Source organism: Equus caballus, chromosome 4 (genome assembly GCF_041296265.1).
Source record: "Equus caballus isolate H_3958 breed thoroughbred chromosome 4, TB-T2T, whole genome shotgun sequence".
Classification (NCBI taxonomy): Eukaryota; Metazoa; Chordata; class Mammalia; order Perissodactyla; family Equidae; genus Equus; species Equus caballus.
Genome location: NC_091687.1, coordinates 88,617,609 through 88,639,923, shown reverse-complemented (window position 1 = coordinate 88,639,923; position 22,315 = coordinate 88,617,609). Strand labels below are relative to the sequence as shown.

Sequence of the window (22,315 nt, the reverse complement as noted above, 5' to 3'; positions counted from 1 at the left end):
CTCCCTGGACAGGGTGTAGTGGATGCCAGAGGGTGGGGGCCGCCGCTCAGGCCTCTGCTGGGTGGGGGTGGGGTAGCTAGATCTCCAGCCCCTGGAGGGACCCGAGTGGAGCTCTGGCGACAGGGTCCCTCTCCAGGAGCCATGCGCCCATTTTCTCCTCTCATCCTCCAGAAGGAGGTGCGGCGGATCCTCAGTTTATCGTACAGAAAAGGAAACTGAGGCTGGACTCAGTCTCTCGCCCTGAGCCCCGACCCAGGGCTCGGCCCTTATGCCCGGCAGCCTCCTTCTCCGCTGACTCTGGTCACGGACATCTTTGGGGTGGGCGCTCAAGCCTCAGCTGCCGCCGGGGCCAAACTCAGCCAGGGTGTCACCTGGTGGGGGAAGGAAGGGGACAGAATGCTGCAAAACAGCACGGGCCGCGCCTGCTTTCTCCACTCCCGGGTCGCCCTAGCTCGGAGCCCGTGTTCGGGACCCGCGTCTGCCTCCTGCGAGCCGAGAACCCGCGGCCCCCACCCCCGCAGCTCGCGGGCTCTCGGGCTCAGGCTCTGCCTCGGCCTCTCCGACTCGACTCCTCCAGGCTTCAGCATCCCGAATCAGATTTCTTTTTTCAAAAACACAATTTTTGCAGTTTCTTTTTTTAATTGAAAATTTAATACAAGCATGTGGTAAACAAACACATACACACTTCAAACAGTCCTGAAAGACATACAGCAAAAAGAAAGACTCCTGACCCTGGTCCCCAGTTCTCCTACACGGAAGCCACTCCTATTTGCTGTGTCTTGGGTCTCCGAGCGGAGACCTGCTGTGCATAGAAGAAAATGACATCTAGACACCTCCCCTCCTTTATATTTTTACACAAAAAGAAGCCCATGTGTTCTTTGAGATTTTCGCTTCACGTCCAGGGTATTTTCCAGGATATATGACGACCATATAGATTTTCCTCATTCGTTTTAAGAGCTGCGTAGATCCGTATGACAACATCGTCTTTCGTTTGTCATATTCTCGTTCTTTCGCGATCGTCCCCTACGCTCCCCGCTGCCTCTCCGGGGTTCCCGGCCCTTTGAGAATGGTACAGAGACCGCACGCTGCTCCAAGACAAAGGCACAGACTCACAAACACACCGTTTTTCGATAAATGTCAGGGAATTAGATGGGTTTGCAACACCCCTGTGAGTGTCAATCGACGCACATTTAGATTCTAGAACAAAGCCCCGAGGGCTGGGGCCTGGGCCAAGACCGAAAGACAGCGTTGCGGCTCCCCCAGCAGACCCGAGCCCCCAGCACGTGGCCGGGCCCGGGGTGAGGTGGGGTGGCGGTCGTGGCGAGATCTAGACGGGCAGCACCAGGAGCCTGGGACACGACGGCAGGGGGTGGGCCCCGGGAAGGCATCGCGCGCCGGGATTCAGGGTCTGCGGCAGCGATAATGCGGGTTCTGTAGTTTGCAGAAATCTACGGATCACGAAGTACGCGCGTGCCCCCGCGTGCATTCGCTTTGTCCTCCTGAGAGGTGGGAGTCATTTACCCATTTTGCAAATGGGGAAGCTGAAGTTTTGCGAGGTGATCCCACAAACCCGGGGCTCGGTTACACTGGAGAACGCTAGTTGCGCGAGTCCTGGGTCGGAGCGCCTGGGTCAGCGCGGAGTCCTGACCAGCCTGAGCGAGGCCAATGGCACAACTGCCGCCGCCCGGGCGGGTCTGGCCGCTGGCGGTGGGGAGACTGCAGCCCAGACGCCCCTCCCTTCAGCCCTGTCGCGTAGAATGGGAAGGAAGGGGAGACCGAGGGTTGATCCCCTCTTCGCCCAACATGTCCAGCACAAAGGGGACTGCCATGGAGAGGGCAAAGTTGGGGGTTAGGGAAGCAGAGTGGGGCAGGGGCCGGAAAAGAACTAAGGTGGCCAGAGAGACAGGCCAAGACATCAGGAGCGAGAAAGGACAGTGTCCTGGGACGGAGCAAGGAGCGCCGAGTCTTCCATTTTGGAGTAGGCAAGACAGTCCTTCCTAAAGGTTTAGGGGTCCTTCCTGAGCCTGACTCGAGGGTCAAGGAACCCAAAATTAGGCGTCGTGGCCGCACAGCTTCGGGCATAGTGGGATGTTGGTGGTGAGGCGGCAAGGTCTCTCTAGGGGGAGGAGGATGCTGCCTCGGGGCAGACAGATGTCGGACCTACAGAGGGAGGTCAGGATGCAGGCAGGCGTAGGGTGCGCGGGACAGGGCAGCTAAACGAAGATCTGAGGTCGTCCCAAGCCACCTCCTCCCCCGCCTGCGCCTCGAGCCGAAGGGGATCTGGGGTATCGGGTCCCCGGGGGCCGCCCCCTCACCGTCAGGATCCAGCTCCGGTTACCGGCCGGGCCTGCTTCCTAAAATATGTATGAGGCTCTTGCGGGTGCAGTTTCGCGGCCCCTCCCAGAATAGGGCTGTGGGCGTCGGGGTGCTCGGGGAGCCATCGGGGGAGAAAGCAACGCTGGCTCCCGAGGCCGGGGCCGTCTCGACTTTCAGCAGTGCATTTAAGAAAAGGTGGAAACTGGATCTGCCTCGGCGGCGCCCCACCCCGCCAGCCCCGACGGCCGGACCGCGCGGCCCGGTGGCTCGCTTTGCGCCGTGCGGTGTCTAGTTCTCAACAGCAGGTGAATGGGCCCGGGCGGGGCGCTCCGGGCACGGGGGGCGGGGCGCGCGCTATAAAGGGGGCGCGGCACCCGGAGGCGCCACTCGCAGCCGGTGTGGCCTGCGCTTCGGCTTTGCGGTCCCTGGCACACCGCGTCCCTACCACCCAGCATCCCACGGTCCTTGGGGACCAGGTAGGGCGCGGGTGGGAGCTCAGCCAGGGAAGTTCAGGGAGATCTGGCGGGGGCGGGGGAATGCGTGAGGGCTGGGGAAGGGTTAATGTGGACCCCCTCCCCGCTTTGGCCTGTTGGGCCCTGTGCCCAGCCCATGAACGACCCCGTCCGGGTCCTGGGGCACCGCGCCCCATCTTTGGCTGCGCTGAGAGGGACACCGAGGCCCCGCGACTCGCCTGGCCAGCCACCTGGGGTGAGGGTCTTGCCTCCTCCTCTGGCTGCGACATCCAGGGCCGGAGCAGGCCCCGCCCAGGAGTCGGACCTATTGAATGAAGGTTCGTATTCGCACCGTCTCTTTGGGCTCCTCCCGGCTCGCCAGGGGTGGGGGTCTATAGACATCCCCCTACCACCGCTGCCTACTCTCTTCCTTCGCTTAAGCCCAGGACAAGGTGCTAATGGTTTTCAATCTTAATACAAGAGGCCTTTAGATTTGGTAGGGGCGTCGGCTAAGCATCCTCCTTTTTAGGGGCTTCTCAGCCGCCAGATCTCCGGGGGTCAATCCGGAGAACTAGGATCTAAACGGGAGGAGGACGGATTAACGTTTTATTTTAATCTGGTTTTGAACTGTGGTTGCCGTCTGGGGTGGCCAGGCGGGGCTGAGACTGGGAAGGGCGCCCAAAGCGGCAGCGGGTGGGGGCGCTCCGGTGTTCAGGATGCTGGGGAAGAAGGAAGAGGCCACCTCAACGCTGACAGCCTGGGAGTCTCCTAGCCCGTGCCCCGCCCCTCGGAATGCTCCGGGCGGTATCTGAGCGAAGGGCGGCGGCGAAGGATCTAATCCGCGTCCGCGCGCCAGCCTTGGCCCGCCCCGCCCCCTCCCGGGGGAGCCACTGCCGCAGTGGGGGGGAGGGAGGGGGATGGGAACGGGTCTGGGGGCAGCTCCCCTCCCCCTCCCCTTTCCGGGACAGCCAGCCTTTGTTCCCGGCGGCGGCAGTGGTCAGACACCTGTGAGGCCGCAGAGCTCAGCGAGTGTAGGTGGGTGAGGACGTGGCGGGGAGCCCCTCGTCTCCACTCCAATCCTGCGCCCCCGGGTCCGGGTGGGCCCACTGAGACAACTCAGCCTTGCGCACCCTTCTGCGGGGGATACTGCAGAGATCCGTCTAGTGGCCCCACAGTGCGTCCCAGCTCCAAACGCATTTCCCCTCCCCCAGCCCAGGGTCGGATTTCCAAGAACGCTACGCTACACACACCTCGGCTAGCTCCGGGCTCAGAGGGCGGTGGGGTGGCAGGGCGTCGGGGCGCACCTCGGCCAGCAGCACCCTAGCCTGAGGGCAGGAGGCAGGGATAGAAGGCGGGCGGCGAGGCCCCTTGGGGCCAGACCCGGCCGGGTTGGGCGAGCAGGCGGAGCTCCCAGCGTCTCCGCAGTCCCGATCGGGCGTGCCCTGCGCGGTGCACCAACCGGAGCCACATTCAAGGTGAATCATCCCCAGCCCGCCTCCTGCCCCTCCCCTGCCTCGCGGCACCTGAACCAATGGCGCGGCGCGGGGGGCGGGCGGGGCTCAGGGGGCGGTAAACCCTCCCAGAGTCATTATCGCTGCACTCCGTCGAGCCCCTGCACCTCTGCACCGGAGCCCGCGGGCTTCTCTCCAGCCGCGCCGTCTGGGGCACCCCGCGTACCCTTCTCCTTGGGCTCTGGGGCCCCGGTGCCTCTCCTGTCCTATCCGCCTGCCGCGCGGAGGCGGCTCCTCCTCAGGTGGCCCGGCCCGGGCCTCCCCCAGCAGACCTGTCACCCGACACCCAGGAAGCGCGCGGCCCCATCCCGGCTCCTCTTTGTTCCCCCGCCGGGCTCCGCGCTCGGGCGCCGCCTCCTCCCGCGTCGCGCCGTGGAGGTTCGGGGCGCCGCCCTCGGCCCGGCCCGGGCGCGCCTCATGAGGTTCCGTCCATCCGGCCCGCTCCGAACCAGGGCCCTTTTTGCCTTGTTTCTCCCGTGTGGACTCCGCGCGGAGCTGGGAGGCGGCGGTGCGCCCAGCCCGGAGCCGGCGCAGGTGAGTGTCCGGGGCGGGGCCGGGCGGAGCCAGCGCCGGGCGAGGAAGAGGAGGTGGAGGCGGGCGCCCCGGGGCGAGCGGTGCTAGAGCCCGAGTTGCGGGGGGGCGGCAGGGAAGGTGGGGGCCGCTCGGGGCGGCCAGCCTTCGGGGATGACGCGGCAGGGCGGCCTGCCGGCTCTCCCGCGCCTTCCGGCGGAGGATCCCACGCGGCTCCTTGGTCCCGGGTCCCCTTGTTGGGTCTGCCGTGCGCCCGGCACTCTGTCCTGGGCCCGGGGCGGCTGCGCGGTTTGAGTGCGGACTGTGTTTGGCAAGGTGCGTATTGGCGCGGGCCCAAGCACCTCCCCAGGGAATGGAGCGGGGGTCGCGCCGGCGTTTCGCCGCCCTGGTGGGCTCAGGTGGAAGCGCAAGGCTGGGAGGCGGGTGGCTATCCGGGTTGGGAGAGGGTTCCTGCTCCAAGAGCTAGTTTTTCTAGCCCCTTCTCAGGGCTTCACGGCAGGTCGACACCGCTTCTGTGGCCACGGGGCGGTCCCGCCCAGTCTCTGGGGGAAAGCTGTTCTCAGGTTCCAACTCACCTCTGCTTTGCGGCCACCCATCCTGAGAGCCTCGGAGCACGCGGCTGAGACACCTTCCCCCCTGCGCCAACCCCATCCCTGTTAGCGCTCGCAAGCACCCGGGGCCCTGAGCTCTGCTTTGAGGTCGGCGGCTGGACGGCGCGCCTTGGGCGCCTCGCCGGTGTGCGCGTCCTAGGAACGGGGCTGTGAGGGTGCCGCCCCGAAGTCAGGGATCGCCCGATTCCGCGGAGCCCTCCAGGCCAGGCCGTTCGCTTTCCCTTCCCCCAGCCCTGGCATCCCTACACTGGGTATAGACCTACCCGCTGGGGGCTGGGGGACGCTAATACTGGCTCAGAGCGATTAGGAGCCGGGAGGCGGCGGTGCCCTAATCAATCTCCCCACCCCTACTGTCGTCCCCATCGGTTAAGAGAAGACCTGCGTTCTGCTGGGCTTCGTAAAGCTCTTGAGGATTAAAACCCCGATTTTCGTCCTGGGGACCAGGTGGCAGATGTCTGCGCTACACCCCTGGTCCTCTGGCAGGGTCACTGGGCTTCACCGGGTGCGCCCCACCCTCTGCTGGTCCTGAAGTGAGCCCAACGGGCACCGAGTCGGCCGGCAGGTCCGAGCCGAGGCTGAGCCTTCCAAGAAATCTGTCCTGACCGTGGACCGAGCGCACTCAAAGGATCGTGGCCCCACTCCCAGCTCTCAGCCGCCACCGGCCAGCGCGTTCCCCACGAGGCTCCTGGTTTGGATCCCGGCAGCTGAGCTGCAGCTTCCGTTGCTTGTGTCTTTACGGCTCATGGCCGCCCTTCATGCACTCGAGGCCCTGGCCCTGCTCCTGCGTGGGGAAGGAGTCGGCCTTGTGCAGGAAGAAAAAAATCCGGGGTACTAGCCTCACTTGTGAGAATTTCGTTTATTCCTTTTCCCCTACAAGGCGGGTTAGCGGGGCCCAGTGGCTCCTGGCGTGAGTCCGCACAGCTGCAGCCACTGCGTTAATGGTGGGCGCGCTGGCGACCAGGCGGCGGCGAAAGCAGCTTTGGGCCCCTTCCCCGGGACCTCATGGGGAGACCGGGCGGAAGGCACCGCGCCCTGGGCATGTCCTAGGGCCCCAACCGCCCCCAGCCTCCAGCCCCTTGGGCTTCGGGGGCATTCGATGGAGACCTGCGGGACCAGGCCCGGGCCGGGCGCAGCTCGGATCCGGGACTCCAGAGTCGTTGTGTAGATGTCAAGTGGAGAGCCTTGGGGCTTCGTGATGGCGAAACACCCCAGGTCTTGGAATACTCACAGCCTCGCGTCCCAGCCACGCTCACCTCTCAGGAGCTGCTAAAACTGGAAGAAGAGAGCGTGGGACCTACCCTGCACGGCTGGGTGCCTGCGCGGAGGGAGGGAAACCTCTGGAGTAAGGGAGACTTAGAGAGGAGTCTGAAGATGGTCCTAGCAGAGTTCAGGAGGGTGGGGCTGAGAACGCCGGAGGAGGGGGTGGTCAGCAGAGGCCTTGTAGGGTGTGTAGGATACATACGGCGTAAGACCCTCAAGTACTCTGGATGTTTTGGTGGCAGTGGTGTCACAGCCAGCCTGCCCACCTGGCCTGGCAGCCGAGTCTCCTTTAGGCGCGCGCCAGTTCCGATGCTCTTTTCTTTGCTAGGAGCTCATTCCCGGCCAGGGTGGGAGACGGGGACCAGCCTGCTCCGGGACCTTGTCTTCATCTTCCCACTCCCAGAAGTGGATTATCTGTGCCTTTGCATCTCAAGGTCAGGGCTGTGCGCCCCCCAGGGAGGGCAGAGGAGGTGGCTCTGAGGACTGGCCTCAAACCATAGGCCTCAATTATCCCTTCTGACCTTTCAAATGATGCTTTGCTGCTTCTGTTCTCCCAGCTCCCCTTGCCCCCCATTTCGGGAGAGCGGGGAGACCCTGCTTCCCTAGGGCCCAGGCCCGGGCTCCCCCCCACAACCGAGATGGGAGAGGTCCTGCAGGGCTTTGGGGATTGACCCCGGCTGGGACCGCCGGTGTGGCGCCGCCCAGGCACTGCGGCACCGCGTCCTGCCGCATTCGCGGTCTCAGGGGTGAGGCAGGCGCAGGGGAGGAGTCTCGCCCAGCGATGCACTAGAACTGGAGGCTGGGAGAGGGTTTGGCCTTGTAAGCTATACTGCACTCCCTCCCAAGTCTGTTGCAAAGATGAAGAAAACAGAGACCAAGTGTCTCCACAGAGATGCCACAATTAGGAGGAGCACCCAGGAGCCTGGTGACCTGTTAGAGCACTCTTTTCCTGTGATCCCCTTGATTCCTGGGGCTGGGGAGAGCAGAATCCGTAACTACAGCCCTCGGTTCGCAGACCTCCACCTGCTTCTTGATTGCCTGTTGCCAGGCTAGTGCCCCATGTTGCCCCCCACCCCCTCCCCAAGAAAAGAAAGAAAAAGGAATTTAGGGTTCTGTTTCTTTACCTTAGCAAGGCTTCTCATTGCTTAGAGTGGAGGAGGCCTTGGGAAAGAGTTCCCAGACCTTTCTCAAAGAGGATCTGAGACCCCTGCAGCCAGATGGCCCGGGCACCTATTAAGATGCAGATTCCAGGAGGACCCACTGATCTGCATTTCAACAGCCCCTGGGTGAGTCTGGTCACACCCTGAGCTCTGTAGATAACTGCTTCCCTCCCCTAGGGTCTTTGCTAAGGTTCCCACCCCCCAGGCTGGGAGATATCCTGTCCCTTTAGCAGAGTTCAGAGTTGTAGTGGGGGAAACTGAGGCAGAATGCCAGAAAGTGACTTCCAAAGACCATCCCACTGAGCTGGGTTGGCCTCTGGAAGACCAGAGCCCAGCAGTGGGCGTGTGGTGACTGAGGCCATATAAAGAGTCCCAGGGGACTGTAGGGGGTGGAGCATTGAGCAGTCTTTTGGGGCCCCTTGGGCACAAATGACGACTGCAGAGTAGGTGAGCATTTGGTGTAGGTGCCGGAGGTAGCAAGGCACCTAGCAGCCTTGAGGTCACTGGGAGAAGCATTGCCAAGAGGTTTTCATAGTTTCTGGGCCAGGTGACTCTCTGAGCCTTCCAGGGTGCTTTTCTAGCCACCCTGACTCCTGGGCCCAGGCTGTTCTGGGGTAGGTGAGACTGCTGCTCTGCAGAGTCCCCCAGCCCTCTTGCCCTGGGCGTCAGCTCCTTTGAGACCAATGCCCTCTCCTTCCCTCCCCCTCCTTCCCCAAGGTGCCTGGCACCAGAGGCAGGAGATGCCACAGCGACTTCTCTCGAGGCAGCCGCTCTGGCAACCACTGATGCAACCTTTCCCGGCCCCTCCCTCGCCTCCCTTGCCTCTGCAGTCCCCTCAGAGTCAGCCAAAAGCCTCTCCCCTTGCTGGAGAGCAGCTGTTCATCGAGTTCCCTCTCTGCTGCCTCCTTGGCCAAGGGACTTCCTGCCCACCCGCCCTCCTGTCCTGGCCGCAGGCTGGCAGCAGAGATGCCTAGCCTGAGCAGCTCACGGTCTGGTCTGGTGGGGATGGGAGTCCCGTGAGCAGCAGGTTTGGTGTGGCCACAGGGCAGGCTAGGGGATGGAGGATGATGGAGACCCAGGCGTCTTGGAGTAGGACTGCTCGTATCTGTGCTCAGAGGCCAGGAGAGGCACCCTGGATGTCCCACTGGCTACTGCCCCTTTGGGGCCTAGCATGATGGGCAGAGAGGAGGATCCAGCCATCTGCTACTCTGAGCTGGACTTATTCCATCTCCAGCCTGAGCAAAGGTGGGCTGGGCGAGGGTGGAGCGACTGTGGGTGGACCTCCAGGTGGAGACAGGAAACACCTTAATCTGGGCATCTTGTCCCACCCTCTGGAAAGCCAGGAGTTCAGCCCTTCTCCCCACTGTCCTTGTCTCCTCAAAGGTCATCTTGGGCTGAGACAGGCATGTCAAGCTTGTGACGGTGCGGGGTGAGCAGGGCTGCTGAGCTGTAGGTGGGAGGCGTCGGGGAGCGGGATCTCTTTGCAGGGTCGGCAGGCGGAGAGTGCGACTCCTGTTCTGTGTATGGCACTGGTAGAATTCACTGTGAACAGTCTCGGTCAGTGAATTACCGAAGGGCCATAAACAGAGCAGAGACAGATCCGCGAGTGTCTCAGGAGCACCTCACTCCCTCTGGGCCGGAGGAGGCCTGGACATCGGAAACGGCCTGCTTCCAGGGGTCAGGGAGACCAAGACCCCCTTCCGCGTGTCCCCAGGGGGCCCGCACCACTGCTATCTGCTTGGCCGATTTTGGCACTAGCACATTTTTGCTTGTGTCTCTCCGCTCTGAGCAATCATGTGCAGTGCCAATATGGGAAAAGCGGGACGCTGCAGTCACGGTCACCTCCCCCCGTGTCTTGTGTCCCGGCCGCAACGTCTCCTCCTCGCCGCCTCCTTGGCCCATTTGGCTCCGCTGCTGTGAGGGCTGCAGCCCCGTGGGCAGCCAGATCGCCTTACACTGCCTGGGGCTGCAGCAGAACTGGAAGCCCAGCAATCTGAGCTGGGCCAGCAGATGGGGCCGCCTGTGGCAGTGGGGGGGTGGGCACCATCTGTAGGGCCAGTCTGGGTGGTGCTGTGGGTCAGAAAGGCCCAGCTCGGCTTCCAACACGCCCTTAGGGTGAGACATTGGCTGGCAGCACAGGGCTGGGCCTTCTGCTGGGGGAACTGAGGGCTTCCGCTCCCGGCATTGGGGGTATCCCTGGGGACTGTTGTCCTGGTGGCAGAGCCTGCCATGGAGTGGGTCATCTGGACAGCACTCAGAGCAGGGTCCTTGGTGGGCTTGGAGTTGGAGTGTGGGGTTCAGGCCCGGCCCCTGGAAGGTTCTGGGGCAGGGACCAATGGTCCCCTTCACCCACCACCCACTGGAATAGAGCTCCCTGGATTTGGGCTATGATTATTGAACCTTTGCTGTCCATCGGTGTATCAGGTGACATTACATATGTCATCTCATTGATCACAGGCCTGTGGGGTGTGGAATTTTTTTTTATCATCTTATAGACAAGGAAACAGGCTCTGAGAGGAAAGGCCTGCCAGACGTCAGTCAGTGAGCCGTAGAGCTGGGCTGGTGTGGCTCTTCGGTCACCAGCCACAACTTGTGTGGGGTCAGCCTCCTTGGTGGGCTTTGTGTTGCCCCAGGGCTTGGAGGCAGCTCAGTTCTGAACCTTCAGGCCTGGCCTCCCAGGGATGCCCCAGACAGCAGAAATTGAGGCTGAGAGGCCTGGACCCAGCCAGGCTGTCCCCATGTGAAGCCCTGGTGACCAGTGGTCAGCAAGAGGCCAGCCATCACCTGGAATACTGACCATCTGGGAGCTGTCAGGCCTGAAGTCACTGGCCCAGTCCCTGGTGGTTCTTCCCACCGAGGATAGAGCAGCTGCCCCTTAGACCCTGGGTGGTCTGCAACTGGGCTCCACTTCTTCCTGTGGCTTTGCTTCTGCTCCTCGCACCTGCCCAGGTGGGCACTTTTGCTGAGCCCTGCACAGCAGGGGCTGGTTTCTTCTTGGGGGGTGAGCCTCAGGCAAGGGCTTGCAATTTAGTCTGCATCAGTGAGAGCCATTTTTGGTTTCTGAGCCAGGGAGCGGTGGTGGTGGTGGTGGGTATGTGTGGTTGAGGCTGTCAGTTGGAGGATGGCAAGGTCCAGTGGACTGCTCAGAGGGAATATGGCTGGACCACTGACCCCTCCTGCCTACATCCTAGGGACTGCCTTGGATGTGTCATGCCATTTCTCTCTGCTGGTTCCCTGTGTACCAAAGAGGGAGGAGCCCCCTCTAGTCCCTCCTGGGTGTAGCGATGGTGTCCTTGTGCAGAAGCTCTTCCAAGCCCTGCAGAGAAAGGAGCTGTTTGCTTATGTCAAGATAGGGGGAGAAGGGGACTTCTGCCTTGGTTAGCTGCCCTTGCAACAGGATCTCTTCTCTGATGGCCCAGTTCCCCCACAGGGCCTGGCTGGCCTGTGCTCATCGTCTGCCCTTGCCCTCCAGGGCTAAAATGACTGACCGGCCTGAGAGCTGCCCTCCAGGCCTCTGTGCTGCCGGTCAGAGGGGCGGGGAAGAAAGGAGTCCATGGCTTGGATCGGAGTGACGCCTTGGCTGGGGGTGGGCACAGAGACCCAGCCAGGGGATTTGGAAGGCCCCTGTGTGTGAGTTTCTAGAGTGTCCCTCGAACTTCTGAAATGTCTGGCCACATTTCTGTACCTTCTAACCTTAGCAGGGAAGGGTGGTCCTTCCAGCAGAGGAGAGAGCAGCTGCCCCTTAGACCCTGGGTGGTCTGCAACTGGGCTCCACTTCTTCCTGTGGCTTTGCTTCTGCTCCTCGCACCTGCCCAGGTGGGCGCCTTTGCTGAGCCCTGCACAGCAGGGGCTGGCTGGGGGTGCAGGGGAGTGCTTCTGTGCCTCCATGCGAGGCCGCCTGTGGGAGTCCAGCACCAGTGCTCCCCTGGGAAGACCTCAGGCCCTGACTAGTTTCAAGTCCTTATAATTTAGTCAGTCCCAGTCGGGCCCCAGCTCCTGGCCTGGCTGATGAGTTCACGCATAATAGCGTCTACCCCAGGCTGGGACCCCTGCAGCGGGCTCTCCTCCCCAGAAATCCATTTCCCAGCAGTTGGGGTGGGAGGAGGCCTTCCTTTGCCTCCAGCCTTTGTGCCTCCCACTCTGTAAAAAAAAGTCCTCCTCTGCGGGTCTCCCAGGGGAAATGGGCAAAAGGTTTTACCCCCTCGACAGGTACCCCTCGGTTTGGGAGATGTTTACATCTGGCCAGTGCCCTGTGCCCCACAGGAATTCTGAGTCTGATTTAAGCCTTTCCCACTGCAGCTGAAAGCATTTTCTTGTCAGAGTGGGAAGGTCCCTGGGAGGCACTTTGCTCTGAGTTTTGGTGTTTTTCAAGAGCGGCCACTCCAGGGGGCCCATCTCCCCACCCAGGCCCCCCCCCCCCGCACCCCTACCCCGCTTTTCCGGGTGCTTAGAGCCCTGGAGGGGCTGTGCGAAGTGGATTTTCCAGACTCCCCACCCCTCCCCCACGCTCCATTTGCTTATTCAATCCCGGCCATTATCCTCGTCCCTGCCCTGGCTCTGCGAAATGCGATCCGGCTCCATTGATTGCTCGCGGGTGCTGCAATGAAGCTGGGCTGGGGCGGCGCCCACCGGCCCAGCGTGCCAGGCTGCCCTGCAGGGCCAGCCCCAGCATCTCCCTATCCCTCTCACTCCTCTCCCTCCTCTCCCTCCTCTCCCTCCTCTCCCTCCTCTCCCTCCTCTCCCTCTCCCGCTCCCCCCATACCCCCCAACCCCGCACTGGGGGCGGGGGAGCTGACTGACCAAGTTGCCAATTCCTGCTGGTGTCCCTAAACAGGACTGCCCAGCCCACCGTCTTGCCCTTGCTCAGTTCCGTAATTTTCACCACCTGGCAGATTTCTCTCAGCAGAAGAGTCTCCTGACACCTGGGCCCAGGCCTGCTGGCCCTGCAGGGATGGGGAGGGTGGGGGGCTACAGCTGCCCAACCCCAGTGAGGAATCTGCCCTGGGTGAGCTGGAACCCGAGGATGGCCTGGGTCTGTGTGCATCTCTGCTCTTCCCAATCCATCTTCCCATCAGCCTTGCTCCATCCCAAAGGGCAGGGAGGAAGGAGTGGTGGCTATTGTCACCCAACCCCTGCTGAAGGCCACAGCGCTGCGGGATGGCATCAGCCTCCCAGGCAGCTGCTTTTCCAGCTCCGGCTTCTGGTTTGGAAATGGGCCCACTTATGATTTGGTCTTACTGCCCAGGGGCTTTAGGGCAAATATATTTCCAGGCCTTGGAGGGCTGGGCCTGCACACCAGCTGAAGACTTGAGGTAATTTTAGGGGCTTCCACACCCCTTAGGAAAGGACCGGACCCGCATCTGGGGGATGTGGGACACAGAAGAGTGCTGTCCTTGGAGTACGTTACCTGGAGGCCTGGGGAAGTGCCACTTTGGGGAATCAGATGGCAGCCAAGCCTCCCAGGGTGTACAGATGGGTGGGGTGCATGGTCTGGAGAATGCCGTGTGGACGGGATATTCAGCTGCGTTTGGCCTGGCCCATTCCTGCCGTGACTGGCCAAGATGAGTGATGCCTGTGGGCCCAGCGGCCACCTGGCCTGGGCCTGGGTGGAAGGGCCTGGCCGGGTGTCTGCTCACCATTCTCGGGGAAGAGACCACAGCAAGTGGAGTGGTTTCCCTTTTTGGGGCTTCATCTGGAGAGTATTGTGTACAGAAACTCTCACTTTCCTCCCTGTGGGGTGGGGCAGCTGCTGAGTTTTAGGCTCTGGGAATAACATGGGAGGGGTCTCTCTGGATCAAATGGGACAGTGACATGGAGGGCTTGGTGAATAGCAAAGCACGGCCAGTCTAGCTGTCTATTCCCTAGAGCCCAGGCAGAGGACTGCCTGGTTTAGAGGTGTGCCCCGATCCAATCCCAGAATCCCCTGCTGGTGGCCTGGAGTGGAGGTGCCCTCTTGAGTTGCCCCAAGAGTGGGTGGGGACAGCCCCTGCGCCTAGGCTGGGTCCTGATAGCTGCCCCCTGGGGGTCCCCTCCATCCCTGCTCAGGGCCTGTGAGGGAGGGACTGGGCTCCCACACTAGTGCAGCCAACAGGAAGGACACCACTGTGACCTTGTCCTAGCTGGGGAGGGTGCCTCGCCCCGACCCTTCCTGGCTCATGCTAACTGTCCTTGTTTCTTCCCTAGCACAGGCCGCAGCCTCCCTGGGTCCTGGGTCAGCTGCCACTTGCCTCCCACCATTTTTGGCAATGGTAGAACTCACACTGGTGAGGTAATGGGATCCGGTGGTTCTAGACTTGCCAACTATGGTGCGAGGGCTCAGCAGGCAACTCCACCGCCAGCTGGTGAGGGAGGGTCCACACTGTGCTGGACCTGCTGCCCCACTACGAAGGAAGAGGGGACTCTGGTCCCCAGACCGCCGGGCAGTGGCAGAGGGTGGGTGCAGCTGGAAGTGACACTGGTGTTTCCCTGCATCCCCCTGAGTCACAGATCTTCGAATCAGCTGGGGAGCCTTCCTCCAGCCCTTGAGGGGGGCCTACCAAGTGGGCTTGAGGTCCAGCAGAGGCGGGGAGCGGAGGGTGGGGCGGGGCTGGGGAAGGAGGGAACAGATGCCCTCACCCAGCTCTCCTGGGGGGTCAACCTCCTCATGCACCGCTCAGCGTGGGCTCTGAGGCCCCGAGGGAGGGTGTCCGTCCTTTCCACACCGCACAGAGTACTCTCCCCTTTGGGCTATTGGCTGGGAGGGTGAGGCAGAGGGAGGGCTGACCGTGCATCTGTGGGCATTCAGTCATCTTGCTGAGGCAGTGGAGGGACAGATAGGACAAAGGCCCCAGGGGTGTGATGAGAAGCGTGTTCAAGCCACTTGTATAAAGGCAGGACTGGCCTCCTGGGGAGTTGGTGGCCCGTGGACTGGACTTCTGCCCTCAGCAGGAGCTCTCTGCTGTGTGGATGCTGCTGATGCCCAGAGCCTGGTGACAAGCCTGCTGCTCTCTTCCCAGAGCCCAGGGGGGCAGCTGGGGCCCCTGAAGACAGGCCAGAGGGTCAGGGACCCGGCTCCAGTCAGGACAGGTGGGAACATGGCGGGCAGGCCTGTTGGGGAGTTTCCTGTGCTTGCAGCAGGCTCGGCCAGCTGAACTAGAGCTGTGAGTGTGGGTGAGTGTGTTTGGACCCACAGTGAACGGGACACATGAATGCAAAGGCCTCTGACTGCTCCCCAGCCCCGGGCCTGCGCAGCCTTCATTTCTGGGGAGACCCCATTCCCTGAAGCTCCAGCTCTCTCTTTCCCCTCACCTGCCCTCAGAGGGTCATTGGTGGTTCCGGCCCCTTGGGCTGCTGGGCGGTAGAGGCTATGGGGCTGGACTGGAGAAAGTACCTAGAAACAGAGTCCCTGGGAAGGAGAGTGGGGGATCCACCGGTCTCAAGCCTTAAAGGCCTCTGTTCTTAACCTGAGCAACTGGACAAGGCGTGCGTGTTGTGGTAATACATCCTAGCAGGCATGCTCGAGGGGCAGTCAATTACCTGCGCCATCACAGCGCCCTGTGTGCCTGCTAAGTGGTGAACATTCAGGTAAACGACGTAATTAGAATGAATTTCTAGTCAAAGCCGGTGGAAGTGAGCAGAGCAGCGTGGCCCCTACCTCCTTCAGCGCCATCCTACCCCACCCCACCCCATTCTTGCCTTCTCCCTGCTCCAGCTGGCCAGTTGGGGACTTGCGGGGCAGACGGGAATGACATTATTCTGGGGCCTTGGCAGGGAGTTAAAGAAGAAATGGGGGGCTTTGGACAGATTTAGTCATGGTAAAGCTACCGATCTTTTAGCACTTACTATGTGCTGTATTTTCATGATTTTGATTAATCCTTACACCCGCAGGCCAGCCAGGGTCAGGACAGAAAGCGCCTTGACTGCAGTGAGGAGCAGGGAAGCCGAGCCCTGGCCATCTGTCTCCGGAGCTGTGGACCCTGCTCTGCGCTGCCAGAAGGGAGCTGGCTGGGGCTGTGGCCAGTGGACACTGGCCTTCTCCTCGGTGGCCCCTTTAACCACTGCAGGGGCTCTTGCCCTCCCCTGGGAGCCGTGGTTGCTGGAGGTGGTAGAAGCACAACCAGGGCCAGTGGGGGAGGCCTGGGCACCATTGTCACTGCCGCCTCCCAGTCTGGCTCTGTTCCTGCTCCACTGACCGTCTTCTGTGCTAATCTGACCATGTCTGCCCTCACCCACCCAGGGGGACTTACCTGGTTTTTGTGACCTGCCCTACCATGCAGTCAGTCCCCTTCTCACCACTCCTGGCTTCCTTTGCTCTGCTAGGAGATTCCACACAGGTGTCTTGTCCCCTCACCTTTGTCTGCACTCCTATGTATCCTTTGAATGTTCAGTCTGGCAGGCTCTCGTAAACGCCCAGGGCACACCTCTCCCCGAGTCCTGGCCACTGCACTGAAAGTGCTGCTTCTCCATCTGCTGACAGCTCTTTGGGGCCCAGGCCATGTCTCACCTGTACTTGTGTGCCCAGGGCCTGCATCGTGGTACATGGCATATAACAGGGAGGCTCTGGAATCCCATGGGGTATTGAGTTCCAGTTTCCATACTGTGGGTGACCTTGGGCACCTCCAGGATCCTGGTCACTCTCAGTCCCAATTTTCCACAGGTGGAAAGGACCCTCATGGAGCAGGTAGCCCATCGGGCAAAGGGAGGCACTCCCCTGGGGTCAGGGCCCAGCACGTGGCTCTAGCCTGGGAGCGGAGGTGGCAGGGGCCCCTCCTCTTCAGGTCAGGCAGCTTTCAGAGCACAAAGGGTCCTCAAGTGAAGTGCCATCAAAACCCCCTGTAATGGGCTTCTCTCAAAGATCAGCCTTAATGCAGAAAGAGGCCAACTGCAATGAGCCATTCCTGTTGGATGCTAATGGCAAAGGGCTGGGCTTGCTGCTGGAGCCTCATCTACAGATGGGGCCTGTCATGGCCCATACCGCTCATCTGGGGAGGTGGGACAGGCATGGTAACAACTCTGCTGGGCTGTGTGGATGGAGGACAGGTGAGTGCAGTACAGATGTAGGAGGTGCTGAGTCCAGAGGAAGGAGTGGCCCCAGGGCTGGGGTGTCCCAAAGGCTTTGAGTAAAGGTAGCACCTGAATTGAACCTTAAAGAGGATAGGCTCAGATGGACAGAGAGAGGTGGGCAGCAGCAGGCTCCAGGAGAAGGACCAAATGTGGCTCATTGGAGCCTGGAAAGAACAAGCTGGAGCCAAGCGATGGCAGGAGAGTTGGGAAGGGAGTAGTGGGAAATAAGGTCCAGAAGCCCTAGACACGCCTCTCAGTCTGGAGGACATCCATGCCAGGTGTGATCCTGTTCCCCCCGTGGTCATTTGCCACCAGGATACAGGCACAGCATGTGGTTGACACAACCAGGATGGTACAGGACAGTGGTCTCAATGGGGGTTGAGTTTTGCCCTTCTGAGGGACATGTGGCAATATCTGGAGACACTTGTCACAACTGGAGTGGGGGTTGCTACTGGCCTCTAGTAGGTGGCGGCCAGGGATGCTGCTTAATACCCTAGATGCACAGGACAGCCCCCACAAAGCATGATCCAGCCCCAAATGTCAACAGAACCGAGGTTGAGAAACCCCAGTATAGGATGACACATTAGAAGCAGCAAGTTGACATCTGAAAAGAAAAAGCATAAAGCCATAAACCAACGCTATGTTTAGGTTAGAAAAAAATGAATTGTACAAGGGCAAGGCTGGAGGAGACTACGGTACTGAAATGAAGGTGGAAGAAACATCTCATTGACCGAGTGTTCACCTGGGGCAGCACTAAAGAAAGGAAAGCAGCAGGTCACAGGAGGCGAGCAGACCATGTCTGTGTCTTGGTCAGTACAATCCTCAGAGGGTCGGCATCAGCGAGCTGGCCCAGACTGCGGACCAGGGGCTCTTCTGTGTGGTTACTTTACTGCTAGCTCAGTGATACATTTAGATATGTTAAATATATTTCTTTTAGATTTTATTTTTCTTTTTTCTCCCCAAAGGCCCCCCCTTACACTGCTGTATATTTTTAGTTGTGTGTCCTTCTAGTTGTGGCATGTGGGACACTGCTTCAGCGTGGCCTGATGAGCGGTGCCAAGTCCGTGCCCAGGATCTGAACCGGCAAAACCCTGGGCCACTGAAGCGGAGCCTGCAAACCTAACCACTCGGCCACGGGGCTGGCCCCTGTTAAATATTGTTTAATCCAGCTTTTTTGGTTTTCATTGGGAGGGTCGTTCAGAAAATCTAGTCTACTTTATTATTGGAAACAACTCACCAGTCTCCAGGGAAAGTTGGAGCTGGAGATTTTAGCTACGGAGAGGCTTAGGTGGGAATCTGAAGGCTATTTTCAATTATTTGAGGTAATGGAGACCTTTACAGTTCTCTGTGACTCCACAAGCAACGGGCAGACTAGAGAGGCAGATTCTGTTTGCCTCCCAGAAGAACTTCCTCACTGGTAGATTGGGCCATGACTTAAGAGGGGTGAGCTCTCCATCTCTGGAGGTGTTCCAGCAAAAATGGCTGCTGCCATCCCATGGGGCTGGACCAGAGGCCTTGTCACTGTGCATATGCTTAAACGGACCTAAGTGGGGGTCTCGTGCATCTCCGTCAACTCCCCAGCCGTGATCTAGGCATTATTAAGCTCACACTTAGACATCATTTTAAATGTACGTAAGTGCTATTGTATGAACAACCTACAAATTGATTGAAGAGTTTTGCTTTCATACTGGATGCGTCTTTTCTCAAACAGCAGATACTGGAAAACCAGTTGCTGTAGTGGTAGGGCTGGTGGGTTGTGGGGTTTTGTTGGTGGATCAGTCCCATATAAGGGTTCTTGAAGCTCTGCCCTAAGTGTTGGCCCAAGCGTGATCCAAACCTTCCAGAAATGGAGACCTCCCCCTTCACTGGCTCCATTGGGATTTCTCAGGGTGAGCGGCCAGCTGGGAAAGGAGGCAGCAGGCCTTGGGGATGGTGATGGAGGAGGCATCACTGAAGGCCCCCTTCCCAACCAGGGGCCCCTACTCAGCTCCATTAACAGAGACACTTCTAGAGGGTCTCCTGTGTGTGCTTAGCCAGCCCCTAGTGGCATCCTTCCTGCCCCATCCTGGAAGTCCCTAGCTTCTGGGAACTTGCCTTCTGCCACCTCAGCTCTCCTGGAAAGGAGGCATGAGAGGGGTCGGAAGCCTTTAGGACCAGAAGAGCAAGGACAACTTCCTGTGAAGGTTGTGGGGAGATAGAACACTTCATTGCCACTGATGTACCCATAAGTCTCAGGTGTCTTCTCTTTATGAAACCAGAGGCATCTTGCTTTGGTGGGTTTGAACACAAAGTGGCTTTATTTTCTGCAGTCACTGCCTTCACCGTGTCCTGTTGACTTTTCTAGTTCCTTAATGACATTTTGAGTGAATTCCATAACTTCATAAACATGGTCCATCATTAAGTCCAGACCACTGTGAAGCTTCAGTCTCAAACTTGAGTTCAACTCCACCCTCTTCCGAGCTCTGAGGGAAGGCAAGACCCACAGTCTTTGAGTGGGGCTGCCACCTCCTCTCTTTCCTCTTGGTCTGGATCCTCCAGGACTCAGGGGTGGAGGGTGGTGGGGAGGCAGGGAGGATGGGATATGCAAGGCAGAAATCATAATAGATAAGCACTTCCTTTAAGACCAATAGCCTTAATAGCTCCTCTCCCAGTTCCCTGCCTGTGGACTGGGAAGGGGCCGGCTGGGGGCAGCAGGCCTGGTTTTGCCTCCTAGTAATCCCTGGCCCACGAGTGTGACTCTGCTTGGCAGTCCTCTGGAGAATGGGGGTTTGAATGTGGGGGGGAAGAACTCTGTCCTCACTTGTGTTTCCTGCGAGCCAGTCCCCACCAGCCATCTCAGATGGCTCATCAACTGACAGTTGTTCAAGCACTTGTCTCTCTTCCACCTTTTCCTTAGATAACGATCTGCAAATAAACACTTAACTACCACTTAGTTTGGCCCCTCCCAGAATACCTTCAAGGCTTTAAAAGCCTAAGGAAGTAATCAAAGCCATTGCTTTGGCTATAAAAACGTTGAAGATGCTGCATGTAAAATAACTTGGAGTTCCCTTAAACTTTCAAAAAAGTATTTAGTGCTTTGTTTCTTTGGAGTAACTGATGACTTGTTCCTCTCTTCTAGTAACATGAACCTCTGCCAGAGCAGAGCTAAGTGGGAGCCTTCTCATCACCAATATCGACCCACAGTTGGCAAATGTGTGGCCTCCTTTTATTTGGTCTTGATTTCTCATTCCTCTCTTACTTCATTGCAGACATCTTTTATGTAACCTGCTTCAAAATTATTTTTTGGGGGAAAGTGTTAAAAACAACCCCTTTTGAGGATGATGAAAAAGTTCTAAAATCAGATTATGGTGATAGTTGCACAACTTTGTAAACACACTAAAGACATTTTAAATTTGGAATGTAAATTATATCTCAAGAAACTGTTTTTAAAAACCTTGAGTTTATTGAGGATGGCGGGAATGGGCAGATGGAGCACATCGTTAGGCACCCAGTACCTCCCTAATTTACTGACTCAAGATCCTCCGAGACCCAGGAGAGATCTTTGGCAGAGGCCAGCGGGGCAGTGGGGAAGCTGTTATGATCCCCGCTTCATTGTGCCCTGGCCGCCACAGCTTGGGTGGAAACGAGGCAACTACCACCTGGCGGACCCGTATCCCAGGCCCCTTCTCTACCTGTGGGGTAGACCCCGGCGGCCGGGTTGGGGGGGGTCCCCTGGCCGACTGGCCCGGGGGCAGACACGTGACCTCAGGCGACCAATCAGCTGGGCTCTCCCAAGGCAACGGCTTGGGGTCGCGCGGACGCCGCTCCACCCGCAGCCCTGGAGCCTCTTTGTTCCGACACCTCTGGGTTCCTGCTGTTCACAACCGTAAAGTTTTTGACGCCTCTGGGCGTCAGGCGCTTTCCGACCTCATTCCATTCAGTCTGCGTGGACGGGACCCTGAGGCCGGGTCTCCCAGCCGGAAGGTAGCCGGGCCAACCCAGCCCGGCGCGGCTCCTCATCTGTGGAACAGGAATGACACTCGACTCAGCTACCAATTGGGGGAGCAAAGGACGACACCTGGGCCACTGCACTTTGTTGGCGATCGCATCCCTCGAAATGTTCGTTGTCCACGGAGGTTCACTGCTGTTTTGTACAGATGACAACCCTGAGCGCCAGGCAGGGTAAAGAATCCTATTATGTGCCGAGTCTCCCCTAACTTTTCTCTAGTAAATTCTAAAAATATTTTGTTGACTCCCCCCTCAAGGCCCCCTTCCAAGTATGCCTTTATGGCTGTTTTCTGCAACGATTTTGGTAAATTTCAGAATGAAAGATAAATTCCTTTGGCTTAAATATTGCTCTCTATAAAAATAGTTCTGGTTAGGGAAATGCATAGGCGTAAATTGAAAATTTCAGGTTTTGAGAATCTGGATGGTAACGCCAGGTCAGGAGAAGGTCAGAGAGCAGAGTGCAGTGAGGGAGATCACGCCCGCCTAGAGTCAGAAGTCTGGGTGCAATGTCACTAGCCGTGTGGCCCTGGGCCTCTTGTGCCTCTCGGCCTTAACCTTCACAGCCTAAACGAGGGGTGGTGGCTATGTCCCTCCTAGCTTTAAAATTCTCTTCCACACAAGGGCAGTAGGGAGCCTGAAGACTGCCTGGGGCTTAGGTCCGACTGACCACTTCACAGTCCAGCTACTTTGCCAGGATTTGGCTTGGCCTCCTTGCCCAGAGCGTTGTGAGTTTTAACAGTAGCGCATCTCTCTCTCCGATTGGGCCCTGGGGCTTTTAAAGAAGGCAGCATAATGTAACTGCTCATGCCAAAGAATGTGCTCAGGCATGAGCATCTCCACTGCCCTTCACCCTTGGTAGGGTCTCACAGGACCAGAATTTTCCTAGGAATAAAATCAACATTATTTTCACGTCAAATTACTTAACAATGTTAACACTGGGTTTTGCAGGAAATTTTTGAGAAAGGAGACTGTGTGGAAACGGATGTTTTGGGTTCCCTGAATTGTCTGATCAAGGAACCACTGGAAAACTGAGGTCACTCCTCTGATGAGAAGTATCGAGCTCCTGCTTGTATGCAAGTTCCTGGGGGTGTGTGTGTGTGTGTGCGTGTGTGTGTGTGTGAGATGACAAGCCCTGGGCAGGGAGCATGGCGCGATACTTATGACTGGTTCAGAAAACAGTGACCACTGGGAGAGACTGCACATGGGCTGAGCTCAGGACTCACCTGGAGGTGACTTTGCAAGTGAGAACCCAGATGTGCAGCTGGTTGTCCATCACCTGCCCCGAGTGGTTGGCACAAAACGCAGAGTTTCTAAAGACAGCCACCCCAGAGTCTGACCCCAGCCCTCCAGTTCTGCATTTACCTTGAGGAGTTGCCGAGTCTCAGTTCCCACACCTTAAAATGAAATCTGCCCTCTGCACAGAGTTGTGGAGAGGCTTAGAAATA

General features: G+C 58.9%; 1 long non-coding RNA gene and 3 other non-coding genes across 4 annotated transcripts; 3 read left to right on the top strand and 1 right to left on the bottom strand.

Annotated features, from left to right (window-relative positions):
• Window positions 1-628: 628 nt before the first annotated feature.
• LOC138923829 (uncharacterized) lies at window positions 629-4,800 on the bottom strand. The gene is made up of 2 exons (XR_011437989.1): window positions 4,019-4,800; window positions 629-3,487 (listed from the first exon to the last, which is right to left on the bottom strand). It is a non-coding gene; the product is annotated as an uncharacterized lncRNA (long non-coding RNA).
• Window positions 4,801-9,358: 4,558 nt separating this feature from the next.
• Window positions 9,359-9,427, top strand: MIR183 (microRNA mir-183). The gene has a single exon (NR_032822.1). It is a non-coding gene; the product is annotated as a microRNA mir-183 (primary transcript).
• Window positions 9,428-9,580: 153 nt separating this feature from the next.
• Window positions 9,581-9,658, top strand: MIR96 (microRNA mir-96). Its single transcript, NR_032832.1, has one exon. It is a non-coding gene; the product is annotated as a microRNA mir-96 (primary transcript).
• A 4,415-nt stretch (window positions 9,659-14,073) lies between these two features.
• MIR182 (microRNA mir-182) lies at window positions 14,074-14,148 on the top strand. The gene has a single exon (NR_032821.1). It is a non-coding gene; the product is annotated as a microRNA mir-182 (primary transcript).
• Window positions 14,149-22,315: the final 8,167 nt, after the last annotated feature.